Source organism: Scomber japonicus, chromosome 19, assembly GCF_027409825.1.
Source record: "Scomber japonicus isolate fScoJap1 chromosome 19, fScoJap1.pri, whole genome shotgun sequence".
Taxonomy (NCBI): domain Eukaryota; kingdom Metazoa; phylum Chordata; class Actinopteri; order Scombriformes; family Scombridae; genus Scomber; species Scomber japonicus.
In genome coordinates, this window is record NC_070596.1 from 157,501 (window position 1) to 178,895 (window position 21,395).

Consider the following 21,395-nt stretch of genomic DNA (forward strand, 5'->3'; position numbering starts at 1 on the left):
GTTTTCTACATTAGTGCAGCATCTTGCATGTATTGTACAACAGTGCACACAGCGATAATGATGCAAACGGACACAACTTGATTAAAAACATGAAATGTATCTTCTCTTTGAAATCTATCTGTGCCATCAGCAGTTTAAACACATCAATCATTCAATAAATAAAGCCTCCATTAGTTTTTCTCTAACTTCACACTGAGTGGAGGGAAATGAATTAGATAAATATGGAGCCTGGTCTTTGCTGTCAGGGCTCTGGATCAACCTGTTTGATAAGTCAGTCAATCAATCTTTATTTGTATAGCGCCAAATCACAACAGAGTCATCTCAAGGCTCGTCACACATAGAGCAGGTTCTAAACCGAACTCTTCAGGTTTCAACTTTAACCCTCCTGTTGTGTTCGAGTCAAGGAAGGAAAGGAGGAAGGGAGTAAAGGAAAGAAGGCAGGGAGGAAGGAAGAATGGAGGAAAGAAGTAAGTAAGGGAGGGAGGAAAGAAAGTAGGAGGGAAGGAAAGAAGGAAGGAAGGGAGGAAGGGAGAAGGAAGGAAGGAAGGGAGATGGGGGAAGGGAAGAAAGAGAAGAAGAAAAGAAAGAAACAAGGAGAGAGGAAGCACAGATGGAAGGAAGGAAGGAAGGAAGAAGGAAGGAAAGAAGGAAGGAACACACTCACTCACACACACACACACACACACACACACACACACACACAACATTACTAAGACACAGTTAGTAAGACTGTCACACATACATACTCTCACACTCACACACACACAACATTACTAAGAACCAGTTTTTCATTTTTAAGTTAGTAAGTCAAATGAGTACAACTCATAAATGACTTGCACCATTGTGGGTGTGTTTTTTTCATTTATTGTTAAAATGTATAATATTGTGTGCTGCGTGCCTGTTATCAAAATACATTGTTGGTGCGATATATTTCTTTTATTGTATTTTACAGCATTGTTAAAAAAAACTCTTCTTAAAGAAAAATAAATTGAAGTTATGAAATTGAAACAATCCTTTGTATTTGTCCCACATCACATTGCTGTAGATTTATCAATACTGTCTGATATATTATATATATATATTATTTTACAGCTTATAGAATTTTAATTTAGTGTTTTGAAGGCATAGCCAACTCTTCACTTCATGCATTGGCCGGGAATCGAACCCGGGTCAAGTGCTTGACAAGCAGCTATGCTCGCCACTATACCACCAATGCCTTGAAAAGCCCGCTTTCAACGCCAGCACAAATGATGAACCCATAACAGCACTTGCTAGACGACGTCGTAGAATTTTTACTAAATCAGAGTCTACAATGCCAGACTGGCATTTGCAATGAACACACTGTCAAATTCAGCAATCGCACACGTTTCGGTGTAACGCCTCACTTCAACAACACACCTCCATCTGACACAGTGACGAAGGAAGGAAGGAGCAACGGTTGAGGTTTCCGTAGTTGACAGCATTCGAACCTGCGCGGGGAACCCCCAATGGATTTCAAGTCCATCGCCTTGACCACTCGGCCACAACTACCTTCCCTCCCCTTTTTCAATGGGTTCAGCCAATTTTAGAGCTTTCCATGTTTACAATGGCAGCCCAATTGGATGAAAAAAAGGCTGCAGTACATATGGGAATGACAATAATTCAGAGCCATTGCAATATCAGTTACAAGCATGCTAAGTGGGACAGCCCCGAGATTTTGAACCCTGTGGAACATCTTTTCTATGAGCACAAGTTTTGATTGAACTTGCTTCTTCCAGTCAGGGAAAAGAGGGCCCCTGATGGTCAAGTGGCTTGGATTTGGCGCTTTCACCCCCGCAGCCGGGGTTAGATTCCCGGTCAGGGAACGATGAGGTGGCGTGTGAGGTGACTCAGAGGCGGGTAATAGCGATGTGCGTCATTTAGTTAAACAGGCCAAAGTTGGTAAAGGGTGATCAGTGTCTGATTTACTTTTGTGTTAAGCTTGCCGACAGGCATGGTTCCCTGATGGTCTAGTGGCTAGGATTCGGCGCTCTCACTGCCGCGGCCCGGGTTCGATTCCCGGTCAGGGAAAGCGGAGGTGACATGAGATTGCTGCTTATATAGCCAAGCCAGTAAATTGGTCTAGCCAGGCCAATTTTGTGTCAGGGTTGATTTTCAGTGGTTTCATCCTTCCATCCCTGACCATCTAGTGGTTAGTGCTCTGTGTACTGCAACTTATTTAAAAGGACTTCTCACTTCCCCCGTAGATAACCAGATGGCACAGCTGACTCTTCACTTCATGCATTGGCCGGGAATCGAACCCGGGTCAAGTGCTTGGCAAGCAGCTATGCTCGCCACTATACCACCAATGCCTTGAAAAGCCAGCTTTCAACGCCAGCACAAATGATGAACACATAACAGCACTTGCCAGACGACGTCATAGAATTTTTACTAAATCAGAGTATACAATGCCAGACTGGCATTTGCAATGAACACAATGTCAATTTCAGCAATCGCACACATTTCGGTGTAACGCCTCACTTCAACAACACACATCCGTCTGACACAGTGACAAAGGAAGGAAGGAGGAACGGTTGAGGTTTCCGTAGTTGACAGCATTCGAACCTGCGCGGGGAACCCCCAATGGATTTCAAGTCCATCGCCTTGACCACTCGGCCACAACTACCTTCCCTCCCCTTTTCAATGGGTTCAGCCAATTTTAGAGCTTTCCATGTTTACAATGGCAGCCCAATTAGATGAAAAAAAGGCTGCAGTACACATGGGAATGACAATAATTCAGAGCCATTGCAATATCAGTTACAAGCATGCTAAGTGGGACAGCCATGAGATTTTGAACCCTGTGGAACATCTTTTCTATGAGCACAAGTTTTGATTGAACTTGCTTCTTCCAGTCAGGGAAAAGAGGGCCCCTAATGGTCTAGTGGCTAGGATTCGGTGCTCTCACCGCCGTGGCCCGGGTTCGATTCCCGGTCAGGGAAAGCGGAGGTGGCATAAAGTTTAATTGCTTCTCATGTAGCCATGGCAGTTATTTGGTCGAACTCGTCCTGTTTTGTGTCAGGATGATCACAGTGTACGATTTCAGTTGTGTCATCCTTCCCCCCAAGATCGTGGTTCCCTGATGGTCTAGTGGCTAGGATTCGTCGCTCTCACCGCCGCGGCCCGGAATTCGTCTTGCAGCAAATCACAGCTAAGCCTCTTCCTGGTTGGAAGGAGGCTTTCGAGATTGCTACTAAGTGGGCCTACAGAAACCTGCCGTGCATAAAAAGAGGGCCTGGACCGTGCAGAGGTACTGATCATAGTGTGCATGGAGGAAGATACACAGCCGGAGGAACCACAATCGGCTTCACCGCCTCCACTGACAACCAAACACGAGTAACACTTGCACCACCACCTGCAAAGATAAGGAAACAAACTTCATCCACACCAAGAAAAGGGAGGGATGCAGTAGGCCCCAGCACAACTCGGGAGATATCTACTCCTGCCCCCACTCCCCAGTCTGAATGCCAGGTCAGACCTGGTTCTAGGGTACATGTCCCAGAACAATGCCTGCCACCCGTCCAGCCGAGCCGGCTAGCACTCCCGAGGGACAGTCCTTGCTCAGGTAGTGTGGTTGCAGTACAAGAAGAAGCCTCAGATAGGGTGTGTTCATCTAGGGAGGCCCATCAAAAGGAGCTTCAGGAAATAGTAGCTCGCTGGGAGGGTAACAGAAAACTCTATGAAGGGTCCTGCACTAGGTTAAAGGCCAAGGGCTACCTCCAGTGTTTTAGGGACAGGAGTGGCGGCGCCGGTCAGGGGATGGCCCGTGCACCGTCCAGATCCTCTAGGGGACGGGCTTATCACCCACATCCTAACCGGCCAGCGCCTCCCCTTGCTTGGAACCGCTACTCCGGACCCCAGTCCCGCTCTTATGCGGCAGTGGCACGTGGTTGGAACCCACGACCTGCCCCCAGGTTTCCTCCTTCCCGACCTGGTAGGACCGAGGAGCAGCAAAACCAAACCCCGTACCAACCAGCTGATCCGCAGTTTGTGAAGCTGTTGCGTAAGCTGTACGGGGTCATTAAGGTGGTGCACCACTTTCATAATGTGGACCCAAAGGAGGGGAAACCACAACCCAGGGCCATCGATCGGATGGTAGACCTCCTGTCCACCATGATTCGACCTGCCTGTCCGACGGAGGCTACAGTGGACATGATCCAAGGGAATGCCACTAATTGGGGGTATAATACCCTCTTGATCTTGGAGCGCCATTACGAGGCAGTACTGGAGGACTTGGACCTGGAACGGGTCCCGGATTGGAAAACAGTCTGGGAGGTGGCCAAGCGTTGGGCCCACCGAAAGTTCCCTTGTGTTACTCGAAGCGAGATGGAGTACGCGGAGGTCTTGGTCACCACCAGAACTGGGGACCAGGCTCCAGAAGAGGATCCACAGCCCGGATCTTCGACTTCAGACAAGGACAAGGCCCGTCCCAAGCAAGCGGATGCCCCACTGATCCATCTCATTACCCGCGATGCACAGAAGCAGACGGCGGATCTTGACTGGACTGGACCCTGGAAGTGCAGAAGAAGTGGCTTATCATTGAGGACTCCAATCTGGCGAGGATTCCGGCCTATAATATCCCGGACCTCCAGATCGAGAGTTACCCAGGGGCCAACTTCCGGCACGCCCAGGCCATTATGGCCAAATCTTGGTGCCCAGATGTGGAAGTGGAGAAGTTGGTCTTGGCCTTCAGACTGAACAGTAGAGGGCAGAAGGCCCAAGAGACTGCAGTAAAACAAATGCAGGCGGTGATTAGGACCACCAAGAGCAAGTTACCATATGCGGAACTGTGGATCCCAGTGATCAACTTCTCAATTTTTTTGAGCAGTGCGGAACAGACGACTCTGAACGAGCACATTATGAGGAACTTTACATTTATCCTGGCTTTGAGTGTCACGGAGTTCGAAGTGGAAAGAGACTTCCTACACTGGACCACAGCCACTGCCAGGGCAATGCTAGACCATTGGGCTTCCTGTTTAAACTTATATGCTCCGTAAGCCTTCCTCTGGACGGGAGGATGGGGTCTACAACCCCCTTGTCCCAAAATGTCATTGTTCTGGCTGAAGGTCTTGTTCTCTCCGATTCCCAACGGAGCCTTTTAAACCGGGGTCTCACATTTGTCCCCACGTTGGACCTGCACAAGGATCAAAAGACGCAGCTCCAATTAGACCTTCAAAATTATCATCGGTAAGTGAAGTTAGCGGCATATTTTGGGGATTTTAATAGACAGGACCCGCCGCGCTTTACAACACATTCCAATTGGGTACCGCCATCAGACCAGTTACAGCGCGAAGTTCATGCTTTAATTAAAAAAGATCAAAAAGATTCAATAAATATTATAAAACCTATAGGGAAAAACCAAATTTATTAGAGGAAGAGGAAAGAGCTCTTAAGGATTTGATCCAGAACAAACAGATTGTAATAAAGGAAGCGCAGTAGTCATTTTAAGTAGGGAACAGTACATTAGAGAAGCTAATTGGCAATTAAATGATACACAATATTACACCAAATTGGTAAAACCTATTTATTTACAAACGGTGCCTTTAGTTCATAAGATATTAGATGATCTATACAAGAAAAAATTCATAACGGGAAAACAACGTACTTACCTTAAAGGAGAAGTGTAACCTGGACCAAGGAAATTTTATATTCTTCCAAAAATACATAAAGATCCTGAGAAGTGGACCGTGCCGTTCAAGATACCTCCAGGGAGGCCGATAGTTTCAGATTGCGGCAGCGAAACGTATCAAACGGCAGAATTCATTGATCATTTCCTAAATCCTCTTTCGGTGAAACATCGTGACAGCTCCAGCCAGAGAGCATAAATAGAGGAGGAGCACGGCTGTCCCTCATTCCTGAGCTGGCTGCGGAAGGGGAAACATCTCTCTGCTTTCATAGTAACTCCCATTAGTTTTCATTGACCGCTTGAAAAAGACCAAAAAGAGGTCGAAATGTCGCGGCACACATTGTACAAAATTAAAACAATTTGATTTGAGAGGCATTATTTCATTAATACAAGTAGAGACATTTTTTCATTATTAAACCTAGAGGTATTTTTTCAATAAAAACATGACAATTGACACGGAAGGGGGGTGGACTTACGTGTACTGTAAGAGACAGCACCAATACCCCCCTCGCGGTTATTGGTATGGGGGACCGGATACCGGAGGCCAGGAGAAGGACCGTGCACATTACCCTCCCCACCTATTTAGGGGGGGATTCTGTACACCAATCCTAACCTCCCTAACCCTAACCCAACCCTAAACCTAACCCTAACCACACCCCTTTTGAGTTCATTTTATTTCATATTTGGGATAAATTAATAAATAAATAAGATATAAGGGATTAAAATAAATAATTTATTTGGGCTTTTTATTCAATTAGGTTATTATTAAAATCATTACACTATTATTTTGGGGTTAATAAATAAATTGGGGATAGTAAATTTCATTTGGATTGGCATTTATAGGGTTAAAATTGAGGGAACAGAAAACAAATTTGACGAACACTAACTTTTGGGATAAAATTTATCTAACACAAAACGGAGGGTATAAAAGGGAGCGCTCTGCAGAAGCAAGTCACTTTGCATCAGAACAGCGACCGAACAACATCTCAGCAACCATTCAGCAGCATAGTTACTAGTGTGCCTTGACCTGAGGAAGACCCAAGAAGGGTCGAAACGTTGTCCGGCACACCTTCTTTTGTTGTTTATTGCATTTTATTTTGGATTTTGATTTTTAGGATTTAATATTTTGAAAAAAACAATTTGGTTTTTATTTTTGATAACTTTATTTAAACTTTTTTCTTTTTATTTCATTTTTCTAAAAAACAACAAAAAAACACAAAAAAATATATTTGGACACCACCCAAAAATGGGTGATTATGACCACGGCTGGTTACTGGTCCAGCGTGGCAGGAGGCGCCAGTGGACCCGTCAGCCTTATTGGGACCGGGATGGGGGGAGGTCCGGGGGGTGGATGGAGCGTGCCATTCCTGTTTCCTATGGGAGACAGGCTCGACCATTCCTCCTTTACCAACCCTAACCCTAACCTTACTAACCCTAACTCATCTTGGTAGAGCTGAGGGCCCGGATAAGAGATATTGGCCAGGATGTGGTCGGGCACCAGCTCAGTGTGAGGCGAAGTAAATCTGGTATGTTTAACATTTATAACCCCACCTCCAAACATTAACATCACATCGTTAAAAGCAGGGAACACGCATATAATAAATGCTATTCAAAATTTCAGAGACTGGTCAAGGCACAGAAACATGCATGGTTTATAGATGAGGCTCCGAAGAAGATCACTGCAGTACTGGGTATGGATCATTGCTCAGCATAAGTTTCAGATTTGTAAAAATAAGGTTTATTTACTGTTATGGGGCTTCTCCAGACTCAAACTTTGGGTGAAGTTACTGTTCTGCAGATTTTACATTACAGGGATTAGCATCTACAAACTGGGTTTTTATATATGGGCTGTCTCTGCTGCTTTTGTGTGGCCAACTTGTGGTACTAAAGGTAAAGAACATCAACTTTGTGAGTGAATGCATACAATGTCCTTCTTCTGCTTTTACAGTTGACCTTGAGAAGCATCCAGAGGACCGAGCATGTCTGAAAGAGTTTTTTTTGGACTGCTGGGTGGCTATATTATTGCAACAACAGGCCACCGAAAGGGTGTTGTGATCAACATGACCACAAAGGACATCAAGGCAGCAGAAAAGACTAAACAGGGTGCCCACATCATCCGTGTAAGTGCAAACATTATTACAAAAACTGAAAGGACACAAGAGACATACACATTGTTATATCAGTTGGTCAGTGAAAAGTCAACTTTCCTGAATTATTAGGTTGGACAGCACAAGACTCAAAGGTGCTTTGGTGAAGCAGCTGTACCCCTCAAGCCAAGCGAGTATTCCTGGTTGCAGCGTTACAACCTGCTTCAAAACAGAATTGAAGGAGGCAAAGAGGCTTCTACCTTCTTTCACACAACCAGTGGAGGCGTCCTGCTGAAGCTGTCTGAATATTTCAAGGAGGCCTGGGAGGGGATGGGCTTGGGGACAGCCCCAACTTTCAACATGCTGTGCTCCTCTGTTGCCACTTATGTGAGATAACTTCATGTTTTTTTGTATCTAAAGAACAATTAAGTGTGGTGAAAAGTTAATGAATTTTGCACTTGTATATAATTCTTTTTTACATTCATTCCTCCAGGCCAAGCGGCAGTTGGGTCATAAAACCTACCAGAAAGCGGCTTTTATGTGCCATGATGCAAACACAGCCAAAAGATTTTATCAAGGTTTTTTTAAACAATTTAAATCAATGCCAAACCTATTTCTTGTTGTAGTATCCATCAACTTGTATTCATTTTATCCATTTCTTTGCACAGTGGAGGATCCGGCAGAGGTCACACTCCAGAGTAGAGAATTGTCAATGATGGCAATTTCTACATATGCTGCAAAGACAAGGAAACGCAGAGAGAAACACAAGAAAGACAAAACCATGACCATTGCTTCTTCGGAGGATGAAAGGGAGGACAACGAATCTGCACAAAATGAAGACAATCAAGGGTTTGAATAGGAGGAGCAGGAACCATTGGGCCAAGAGAAGCCTGTGAGAAAAAGGCTTAACCAGCTGCACAACAACAAGACCCTTGTGCTGTCAGACCAGCAGGTGAGACATGTGACTAGCTGCAGTGTTTCCACACACAAATTAAAATGCGTCATTCTAAAATGAGCTTAATATACTTTATTTTTCCTAACAAAAGATGGTGAGCTCATCTGATGAGGATGATGCAGGTGATATGAAAACCACACTAACTGAAACAGTACCAGATCCTGAAGAGGATGAGGAACATGTGCCAAAATGGACTTACCAGCTGCGTGAGAAAAGGGCATCTGTGCCTTTGAACCAACAAATGGTGAGTTTTGACAGTTTTCAGTCCTTCCACATATTACAAAGCTTTTAATATTCTTTTGACTTTTCATTAAAAAACAGACGATGACCTCTTTTAAACAGGATGGAACAGATAAAAGGGAGGTTGAGTGCCCTTTCCAGAAAATAGAGGTGTGAGTAATAATTAGATTCAAAATCAGTAAAATGAATCTTGTGTTACCTAAAAACAGAGCTTTAGTTCATCTGAGGGTGATGGCTCCGCTGATGAATGGAAACCCACACAGCAGGAATTTGAGAGTGACTCTGAAGAAGAGGAGGAACAAGTCCTACAAAGGGTTCACAAGGTGACCAAAAGAAAGAGATTTGAGAGCCTTGTCCTGCAAAGAGAGGTGAGATTTATCATCGGTTTAAGTGTTAGGGTTAGGGTTAAGCGCCCCCGCCAACTGGAATGGGACCTGGGATACGGGGGAACAGCATGTGGGTGGAAGGACCGTGCACCTACCTTCTCCTTTCGGAGGAGTAATCAGTTCCCCTATCCTAACGCCAACCAACCCTAACCAACCCTAACCCCAACCAACCCTAAACCCTAAACCCTAACTGCTTCTGTGTCTGTGCCAAGACAGACTGAAGAGTACAAGGAAGCCCCTCTTGCTGAACAGAATGTGATGTACATAACATGCGAGCCTGAGCCAGCTGTAACCACAGATAGTGTTCCAGAGGCCGCTGCCGAGGAGGAACCCAGATGGGCATGGTAGGCCTCAGCCTATGGACATGACTGAGCTGGCACCACCATCTCAAATCCTTCAAATGGAGGAACCTGTATTCATGGAAGAAACTGCAAAGGAGAATCCATGTTGATTTCATTGCAGTTAAGGAGATAATTCACTGAAACTCTTTTTTTGTTCAAATTATTTTAAAAATTCATTTACTTTTGATTTATGTTTTTTCTGACAATTTCACATATTCTTCTTGAAATACATATTTGATTTGGACATACAAAATCCCAGCATAAAAGACTGATATAATGTTAAAAGAAAGTTAAAGGAATGTCAAGAAATGTAAATAATGTTAAAAGACTTAAAATAATGTTACAAAGAACATTAAGAATGTTAAAAATGATGTTAAGAACCTTAAGAGGAATGCTAAAATACTGTTTAAAAAGAACATTAAGTGGTGTAAATGGCGGCGTTGGTTGTTGTTGCGTCCTATCTTCTGTATCTCCGAAAAATCCTGCCAATTTTAACTTTCTGTGATAAGATTGCAAATCCAATTGTAACTGATTTTTCTGATCCTTGTTCAAATCCAAGGTAGGAATAAAGGTTAATCCCTTATTCAAAAGATCCAATTGTACTCGGTCAAGGCAAAAATTCTTTGCCAGTGTAGCCGAGTTATTTTTATTATATTGTATATTTGTTTAATTATTTTATGAACTTCCTCAAAACCTGCAATGCTGAAATACCAGTATTAATAGTGTAATAGCCCTTTATTGTAAAGTTAAAATCGTTTTTATACTGTTAATTAAGTTTTGAGAGTGTTTATGGTTCCTCTTTACCTGTGATGCACAGGGGGGTTAATTAGTGGGGCACACAAGTGATGCATGTGTGACGTCGGTCCAAATTCCAGGCAAAACTAAGCTAACTACTGAACTGGTAAGACGTGTGTTGTGATGCTTCGTGTTTAGCTGCTAAGCTAGCATCATAAAACTTGTGTATTTGATGAAAACTGCATTTAATTGAAACAGTAGACTTTTATGTGTGTACTAGCAACTTTTGCCTGTGTATTTTGTCCGCTTAAGCGGCCGTAACTTTAGTTATACTCAACGTTGCTCATTTACATATTGTGTACCTCGCTGCAGGAGAGAGAGTAATCTTCCAGCGTGTGTAACCTGACTGCCCCTGTGCTGCTTTTATAGGTGCGTTTCAATATTTGAATGTTATTTGTGATGTTCAGTGCAATTTTCAAAGGGTTTACATTTTTTATTCTTTCATGTTCATGAAGGTACATTACGTTTTACATGGTTGTACACGGTTTATTTTATCTGTATTATTTTAGCATGATGTTTTATTATGTTAATTTTTGAGAGAATGTTTAAACACACTTTAAAAAAAAAAAACTAAGCTAACTACTGAACTGGAGAGAGAGTAATCTTCCAGCGTGTGTAACCTGACTGCCCCTGTGCTGCTTTTATAGAATAAATTGGATGTGAACCCTCAACCCTTGTGTGACTGGTTTGGCCTGTCGACCATTTTGTATCTGCCACACCAGCACAATAACATTTTGACCAATTAGGGGTTGCGACCCCACCAGCCCCTCCTTAGGGAGGCTTATGGGCCTTGAAGTTTAACTCTTCCACCCAATGATCAAACATAGCCCGGGCTGTCTCCCTGGTCCAATGTATGAGATCCCCTTCCGTCTGAAATTGGGCTGCTGGTAAAAGCTCTACAAACAGCAGATTTTTCCTAATGTAAGTGTTCAGAATCTGCAGATTTTCCCTTTCCGCAGTCGGCAAGGAAGGCGAGTAGTTCACCAACGGGACCCAAAGTTCCGCAAATGGGAACTGTTTCTTCACGATCCGCACTGCGGCCTGCAACTGCTTGACTGTAGTCTCCTTCGCCTTCTGGCTCCGACTATTAAGGCCAAAGGACAAGACCACTTTCTCCACAGTCAATTGGCTCATGACTTTGGACAGAATAGCTTCCGCATGGCGGAATGTAGCTCCCGGGTAGCTGTCTATCTGCAGAGCTGGATTCTGGACAGGTTCGAATCCCCCAGGACAATCCACTTTTCCAGCACCGTAAGCCCCCAGTCAACTTTGGTGTCGAAGAACCCGCCATTCCTATACCTCCCCCAAATAAGTCCACCATATCCGAGGGAACCACCTCCACCTGTTCCTCCTCATGATTCACCTGAGCTACGTGTGTAAGCTTGCGGGGTAGCAACGGCGGTGTGTCAGGGTTAGGGTGTTAGGGTGAGGTTTATTAAGAATGCTACTCATTATTCTAACTTAGGTTGCAGTGCACTGGCCTGGGGATGTGCGGTCCGTTGCATCCCCCCGCCTCCCTGCAAATAAAATTTAATAAGTTCTGTTTTTTTGTCAAATCTGTTTTAATTAAGGTTTTTCAATTAAATGATAATAGAAACCTGAAATCAATCAAAAAACAATCCATTATAACCCGTGCATGTGGCTTATAGGTTGTGTATATTGTACATTTCACTAGACACAGATGCAGTTCAGGATGAACAAGATGAAAATGCATTTTGACTTTGTTGCAGTTTGTGATTGACCTTTAATTGAGCACAGATATAAAGAGGTAAGTCATTTGCATTATTGGGGTGAGTTGTAGATAACAGTGAGGTCCAAGGTTCGCCATCCCCAATGCTGTACTTTTTGTGATGTGTGTTGGCCTTTATATGGAATTGTCGTCCTACGTGGGTAAGTATTATGTGTTTGTATTTAACTTTATAATTGTGTGAGGTGGATCGGTCACAGCAGCAGGGCCCCTCTCCCACCAGTGCAGGTTATGTTAAGTTGTTTGCACCAGTGAGAGAAGACCCCGTTAGCAGTTTCCGGGGTCCATTGGATATTGTCCTTTTCTGTGCGGAAGAGTTCCTGTGAAAGTGGGTGGAGGAAAGGTAAGTTCTGTTGTATGTATTGCTTGATTGTGGGTTAGGGTTAGGGTTGGGGTTAGGGAAAATAGGGTCCCCGAAGGGGGTTGACACGTGCACTCTCCACCCTTCGGACAAGCCCCCTCCCCCTCATACTCATCCCTCCGTCCCCCTGTTAAGTGCCACACTTATATATATAAGTTGTGTTTATTCAAGCTGGGTTCACCTTGGCTATATCAAATATTAAATCATTTTGTCTTTTTTTTTTCTATTTTTTATTTTTATTTACCACCCTCTATTTAGGTCAACCATTTGTTTTTCTTTGTGTGTCTGCAGCGGCTACGTTTCGGATCATCTTGTCCTTCTTCAGGCCTGACACACAAGGTAAGTCCCTCTCTTGGGTTTGCTAGAGATGTTTCCCCTTTGCTGGTAAGTTCCCAACTGAATTGTTTCGTCTGCTCTCTCCCTTTTATACTCTCCCTGTTTGGTTTTCTTTCGTGTGTTGTATTTAACGTATCTTTTAACCCTGTAATCGCTGTTCCTAATGAACTTGTTTGTCTTTTTAACCCATGTATATAGTTTTTAACCCTTAATAAATCAAATTATTTATTTATGAATTTATTTATTTATTGCCCTTAATCTTGTTCTTCCCTGTTGTAGCCCTCCTTCCATAAGCCGTTCTTGGCATTCTTCATGTCTATCTTGACCTTATTCTTTGTTGTCTGTCTTGACCTTATTTCTTCTGTAGTGTCCTTCTTGACTTTACTACTTTGTTTATTCCCCCCAGTATGTGTTGTCCTTTAGTTAGGCTTCTTCCTTTATTTAGGTTTATGTCCTTTTAGTTAGGCTTCTTCCTCTGCTTGGGATAGGTTAGGTTTAGGGCTGGGGGCTAATGCTAGAGTTAGACAGAGATTAGGGTTATTGCCACAAATAGGGCTGGTTGGGTTTAGGGTGACAAATAGGGCGGGTTAAGTTTACGTCCACAAGTTGGGATAGGTTAGGTTAGGGTTAGGGGTTAGGGTGGGTTAGGGTTAGGTTTGGGAAAGAGAGCAAGGGGTATCTAGCTGTTACCACCGCGGTGCACGGTCCATCCTGGAGATGGCAGTCCTCCATCGTCCTAGTTTAGGTTTAAATTTTATTTATTTATATTATATTTATTAATTATTATTTAGTTTAATATATTTATTAATAGCAGGTAAGTATTTATTTATTGTATGGTCAAGTCGCCTTTGTTATATCAATTATGTATTTCTTTTTTCAGGTTTTTTATTTTTCCTTTTTTTTGTTTTTTTCTATTTTTCTGGTTTGGCTTTCCTAATTTCGTGTCGTATTCCCACCCTTCTTTTGTTTAACCGGTGTAATTCTGCTGTGTGCTCCATAGGTGGCGCCGCAACATTTCGTCCGCATTTTAGGACTTCCTCAGGCTTGCCACTGCACACAGGTTCCCATTAATTTAGGTGAGGAGATGTTGCTTCCTTTGTGTCTCTTGCCAAACTGATCCTGCTCTGTGTTTCTCTCCCTTTTATACTCCACCCCGTGGCTCCATAATTTTTCTCCGTGTTTCATTTCGTGTTTAGTTTTTACCCTTATTTTTCCCTTTTCCAATTGGTTTTAATGTTTCGTGTTTCTTTCTTTCCACAGGTATCCTTTCTTTTCTTCCTTTTCTTTCAGGTAAGTATCTTTCTCATCATCTGTTCCCTGTTTGGGAGTCTTACGAGGCATTGTCTTTTTCTTTTCAGCACGGTAAGTATTCTCTTCCTTCTCTGCTCCCTGTTTGGGAGTCTTACGAGGTTAGGGTTAGGGTTAGGGAAATCGTCATCCAGTATTATTTCCTCGGCAATAACTCTTGTTATTCCCTGGGCTTAGGCACTGTTTTGTGGCAGTTTGTAACGCTTTGCAAACGTTTCTGCCAGTGTTGGTTGTGTAGGACCTTTCTTTTTCTTGTCTTCGGTTTTTCATGTCGTTGTTCTTCATGTTGTTTTTGGTGGTATTTCGCTAAATGCTTGATCAGGTTGGTCGTATTAAAATATCTTAAAGCTTTACCACCACGCTTGACTTTATTGTGGCAAGTATTGCACTCCGCCTCTTTGTCTTTTTCGTCTTTTAGGGTAAAATAATCCCACACAGCTGACATTTTTATCGATAAATTTAAATTCTTAGTGGGACATGCACAGACAAGTGGGATGCTGGACAGGTCGCTAGGTGTGCGCTAGGTGTGCTCAAAAACGCGGACCGGGGGGAAAAGCTGAAAAAAAACTGGAATGGATTACCGACATCGGTGCGCTGCACGGACTGGAGTTTTGAAAACAAACTCGATCGGGAGTCCGGATCAGGATTTTCCCGTGCAGGCCGATCCCATATTGATATGCATTTTTTTGCTAATATCGGCGGCCGATCCGATCCAAATATCGGATCGGGACATCCCTAGCCATGGCAGTTATTTGGTCGAACTCGTCCAGTTTTGTGTCAGGGTGATCACAGTGTATGATTTCAGTTGTGTCATCCATCCCCCCAAGGTCGTGCTTCCCTGATGGTCTGGTGCAGGGGTTCCCAACCTTTTCCAACTCAGGGCCCACTTGAAAATCTCAAAAATGTTCCCAGCCCACCTCTGATCCAATAAACGTAACAGAGGCCAAATAATGTATTATCAGACCACTTTTTTTATTTTGATGAGAAATATGAAACATGCAGGAAGAAAAACTTGAAAAATAATAGGGCTGCAACTATTTTATAATTATTATTATTTTGATAATCGATTATTTTCGATGAATCGGATAAAAAATAAAAATTCCCACACCTTCATTCAAAAACAAAACATTAAAATCAAATTGACAATGCAAAAAAGTGCTCAAACAACATGTTGCTGCTTGGACGTCCCTGAGTTGTTAAAGTAATATTAAATTAGAAATAATAATTTAAACAAAACAACTAAATTAATTAATAGTTAATGTCTGATAGCGTTAACAAAATAGCATACACATGTATGCTACACAAAAATAGGTATTTTCTGTTGTTCAATCGATCTGAGCTGTTGGAGCAATAAATAAAAGATCAATAATAATAATGGTTTATTTTTGTAGTTACTAGTTTTACTTTTTCCATCATTAGGCTTCCATACAACTATGTGCGCTAGATTCCCCTGCTGCTCATCTCCTCCTCTCCTGCTGACTGTGAGCTCTGATCAGGTAGAAGCTGATAGTTCACTAACTATAACCAGGGAGCACACTGCAACAAGTGATATTATATCATTAATATGATGTGCAAAAGCAATAGAAAATGATCGTTTTTGTGCGCTCGCATACGTGCTTTGATTCAATTTAATCAGCTTTACATCTTAAATATACTGGATTCCTAAAGTTAGACTTGAAAGGAGAAAAATGTCTGAATTCAGTTCATAAAGATAAAAGTTAATAAAATAAAAACTAAGCTGGACTTTAGATTAAAGTCAGGATTATTACATTAAGTCAAACTTGTGTTTTTAAATTCATAAGAAAAAAAATTCTGGATATTTTCTCTGAAAAATAAAAATAAACTACTAACTCTGCCACAGGTGAGCTCCACCGCTTTAAGAGGTCCATCATCGTGATAATATCATCTCCGTCGATCTCCACGTTGATCACAAGTTCTTTTTTAACTACATTATCACTCCCAACCTCTTTTATCTTCCCCTCCGCTCCGTCCTCTCCCTTCCTCCGCGCTGCTCCTAACCCTAACCCCTGCTCTCCCCACTCTGCTGCTCATCACATTCTCCTTCCCCGCTCCTCTCTCCACTCCTCCGTCAGCCCCACTCTCTCTACATACATTCACCTTCACTTATATAATAACATCATTTATACCCTTCAATACAATATCTACACACATTCACCTTCACTTATATAATAACATCATTTATACCCTTCAATACAATATCTACACACATTCACCTTCACTTATATAATAACATCATTTATACCCTTCAATACAATATCTACACACATTCACCTTCACTTATATAATAACATCATTTATACCCTTCAATACAATATCTACATACATTCACCTTCACTCAATTATATAATAACATCATTTATACCCTTCAATACAATATCTACACACATTCACCTTCACTTATATAATAACATCATTTATACCCTTCAATACAATATCTACATACATTCACCTTCACTCAATTATATAATAACATCATTTATACCCTTCAATACAATATCTACATACATTCACCTTCACTTATATAATAACATCATTTATACCCTTCAATACAATATCTACATACATTCACCTTCACTTATATAATAACATCATTTATACCCTTCAATACAATATCTACACACATTCACCTTCAATTATATAATAACATCATTTATACCCTTCAATACAATATCTACATACATTCACCTTCACTTATATAATAACATCATTTATACCCTTCAATACAATATCTACATACATTCACCTTCACTTATATAATAACATCATTTATACCCTTCAATACAATATCTACATACATTCACCTTCACTCAATTATATAATAACATCATTTATACCCTTCAATACAATATCTACATACATTCACCTTCACTTATATAATAACATCATTTATACCCTTCAATACAATATCTACATACATTCACCTTCACTTATATAATAACATCATTTATACCCTTCAATACAATATCTACATACATTCACCTTCACTCAATTATATAATAACATCATTTATACCCTTCAATACAATATCTACATACATTCACCTTCACTTATATAATAACATCATTTATACCCTTCAATACAATATCTACATACATTCACCTTCAATTATATAATAACATCATTTATACCCTTCAATACAATATCTACACACATTCACCTTCACTTATATAATAACATCATTTATACCCTTCAATACAATATCTACATACATTCACCTTCACTTATATAATAACATCATTTATACTCTTCAATACAATATCTACATACATTCACCTTCACTCAATTATATAATAACATCATTTATACCCTTCAATACAATATCTACATACATTCACCTTCACTTATATAATAACATCATTTATACCCTTCAATACAATATCTACACACATTCACCTTCACTTATATAATAACATCATTTATACCCTTCAATACAATATCTACATACATTCACCTTCACTCAATTATATAATAACATCATTTATACCCTTCAATACAATATCTACACACATTCACCTTCACTCAATTATATAATAACATCATTTATACCCTTCAATACAATATCTACATACATTCACCTTCACTTATATAATAACATCATTTATACCCTTCAATACAATATCTACATACATTCACCTTCAATTATATAATAACATCATTTATACCCTTCAATACAATATCTACATACATTCACCTTCACTCAATTATATAATAACATCATTTATACCCTTCAATACAATATCTACATACATTCACCTTCACTTATATAATAACATCATTTATACCCTTCAATACAATATCTACATACATTCACCTTCACTTATATAATAACATCATTTATACCCTTCAATACAATATCTACATACATTCACCTTCACTTATATAATAACATCATTTATACCCTTCAATACAATATCTACATACATTCACCTTCACTTATATAATAACATCATTTATACCCTTCAATACAATATCTACACACATTCACCTTCACTCAATTATATAATAACATCATTTATACCCTTCAATACAATATCTACATACATTCACCTTCACTTATATAATAACATCATTTATACCCTTCAATACAATATCTACACACATTCACCTTCACTTATATAATAACATCATTTATACCCTTCAATACAATATCTACACACATTCACCTTCAATTATATAATAACATCATTTATACCCTTCAATACAATATCTACATACATTCACCTTCACTTATATAATAACATCATTTATACCCTTCAATACAATATCTACATACATTCACCTTCACTTATATAATAACATCATTTATACCCTTCAATACAATATCTACACACATTCACCTTCAATTATATAATAACATCATTTATACCCTTCAATACAATATCTACATACATTCACCTTCACTTATATAATAACATCATTTATACCCTTCAATACAATATCTACACACATTCACCTTCACTCAATTATATAATAACATCATTTATACCTTCAATACAATATCTACACACATTCACCTTCACTCAATTATATAATAACATCATTTATACCCTTCAATACAATATCTACATACATTCATCATCATCATCATCATCATCTTCATCATCTTTATCAGCATCAGCATCATCTTCATCATCATCTACAGGACTTTATTATTACATGTTAACATGTTAAATATGAACCCTTTACATACCATCATCTTCATCATCTTCATCTTCATCATCTTCATCATCTGCATCATCTTCATCATATTCATCATCTTCATCATCTACAGGACTTTATTATTACATGTTAACATGTTAAATATGAACCCTTTACATACCATCATCTTCATCATCTTCATCTTCATCATCATCTACAGGACTTTCATTTTACATGTTAACATGTTAAATATGAACCCTTTACATACCATCATCTTCATCATCTTCATCACCTTCATCATCATCTACAGGACTTTATTATTACATGTAAACATGTTAAATATGAACCCTTTACATACCATCATCTTCATCATTTTCATCATCTTCATCTTCATCATTATCATCTTCATCATCATCTACAGGACTTTATTATTACATGTTAACATGTTAAATATGAACCCTTTACATACATCATCTTCATCATCTTCATCAGCATCATCTTCACCATCATCATCTTCATCATATTCACCATCACCATTATCATCTTTATCAGCATCATGTTCATCATCATCTTCAACAGCAACATCTTCACCAGCAACATCTTCATCAACATCATCTTTATCATCATCATCTTCATCAGAATCATTTTCATCATCATCATCATCATCATCATCATCGTCACCACCATCATCTTCATCAGCATCGTCTTCATCAGCAACATCTTCATCATCTTCACCATCATCATCTTCATCAGCATCATTTTCATCTTCATCATTTATTCTTTATTCAGATTGATGGACTGCTGGTTGTCAGAGATCAGCTGTGATTATCCGGTCTCAGCTCTGAAGGACAACCCCTCCCATCTGAGAGAGCTGGATCTGAGACTCAACAACCTGAGGACATCTACAGGACATTATTACATGTTAACATGTTAAATATGAACACAAGAGTCTTTTAACCCTTTACATACCATCATCTTCATCATCTTCATCAGCATCATCTTCATCATCATATTCACCATCACCATTATCATCTTTATCAGCATCATCTGCATCAGCATCATTTTCATCTTCATCATCATCTTCACCAGCAACATCTTCACCAGCAACATCTTCATCAACATCATCTTTATCACCATCATCTTCATCAGCAACATCTTCATCATCATCATCATCAGCATCATTTTCATCTTCACCATCATCATCTTCATCAGCATCATTTTCATCTTCATCATTTATTCTTTATTCAGATTGATGGACTGCTGGTTGTCAGAGACCAGTTGTGACTGTCCAGTCTCAGCTCTGAAGGACAACCCCTCCCATCTGAGAGAGCTGGATCTGAGATCTGACATCTACAGGACTTTATTATTACATGTTAACATGTTAAATATGAACCCTGTACATACCATCATCTTCATCAGCATCATTTTCATCATCTTCATCTTTATCAGCATCATTTTCATCATCATATTCACCATCACCATCATCATCTTTATCAGCATCATCTTCATCAGCATCATTTTCATCAGCAACATCTTCGTCATCTTCATCTTCATCTTCACCATCATCATCTCCTTCATCATCTTCATCAACATCATCTTTATCACCATCATCTTCATCAGCATCATTTTCATCATCATCACCATCATCATCTTCATCAGCAACATCTTCATCATCATCATCTTCACCATCATCATCTTCATCAGCATCATTTTCATTTTCATCATTTATTCTTTATTCAGATTGATGGATTGCTGGTTGTCAGAGACCAGTTGTGACTATCCAGTCTCAGCTCTGAAGGACAACCCCTCCCATCTGAGAGAGCTGGATCTGAGATCTGACATCTACAGGACTTTATTATTACATGTTAACATGTTAAATATGTTAAATATCTTCATCATGTTCATCATCATCATCTTCATCAGCATCATTTTCATCAGCAACAGCTTGGTCATCTTCATCATCATCTTCATCAGCAACATCTTCGTCAGCATCATCTTTATCAGCATTATCTTCATCTTCATCATCATCTCTATTAGCATCATCTTCATCATCATCTTCAACAGCATCATCTTCGTCATCTTCAGCAGCATCATCTTCGTCATCATCATTTTTATCTTCATCATCATCATCTTCATCAATGTCATCTTGGTCATCTTCATCATCATCTTCATCATCATCTTCATCATCATCTTCTTTGTCATCTTCATAATCATCTTCATCATCTTCATCATCATCCTCATCAGCATCATCATCATCATGTTTGTCATATTTATCACCTTCATCTTCATCATCTTCATAATCCTCATCATCATCTTCTTCGTCATCTTCATCATCTCATCAGCATCATCTTCATAATCATCATAAGCATCATCTTCATCATCATCATCATCATCGTCTCTCACCTCAGAAGGGAAGTCTGAAACTCAAAAAAATGGAAAAGAAAAAGTTTTGAATGAAAACAAACATTTTTTAAAATACATTCTTTAATTTTTTCAAATTTCAATTTCAAACATTTACATGATGAAAAAAACAAGAATC

The 21,395-nt window shown here is 40.0% G+C and overlaps 1 protein-coding gene and 5 non-coding genes across 6 annotated transcripts in view; 3 read left to right on the top strand and 3 right to left on the bottom strand.

The window, feature by feature from the left end:
* LOC128379791 (NACHT, LRR and PYD domains-containing protein 12-like) overlaps positions 1–21,395 on the top strand; it is a 178,950-nt gene that overhangs the window by 104,956 nt on the left and 52,599 nt on the right. The gene's annotated exons all lie outside the window — the stretch shown is intronic.
* Positions 1,145–1,216, bottom strand: trnad-guc (transfer RNA aspartic acid (anticodon GUC)). The gene has a single exon. It is a non-coding gene; the product is annotated as a tRNA-Asp (tRNA).
* On the bottom strand, positions 1,449–1,530 carry trnas-uga (transfer RNA serine (anticodon UGA)). The gene has a single exon. It is a non-coding gene; the product is annotated as a tRNA-Ser (tRNA).
* On the top strand, positions 1,978–2,049 carry trnae-cuc (transfer RNA glutamic acid (anticodon CUC)). The gene has a single exon. It is a non-coding gene; the product is annotated as a tRNA-Glu (tRNA).
* On the bottom strand, positions 2,563–2,644 carry trnas-uga (transfer RNA serine (anticodon UGA)). The gene has a single exon. It is a non-coding gene; the product is annotated as a tRNA-Ser (tRNA).
* On the top strand, positions 2,886–2,957 carry trnae-cuc (transfer RNA glutamic acid (anticodon CUC)). The gene has a single exon. It is a non-coding gene; the product is annotated as a tRNA-Glu (tRNA).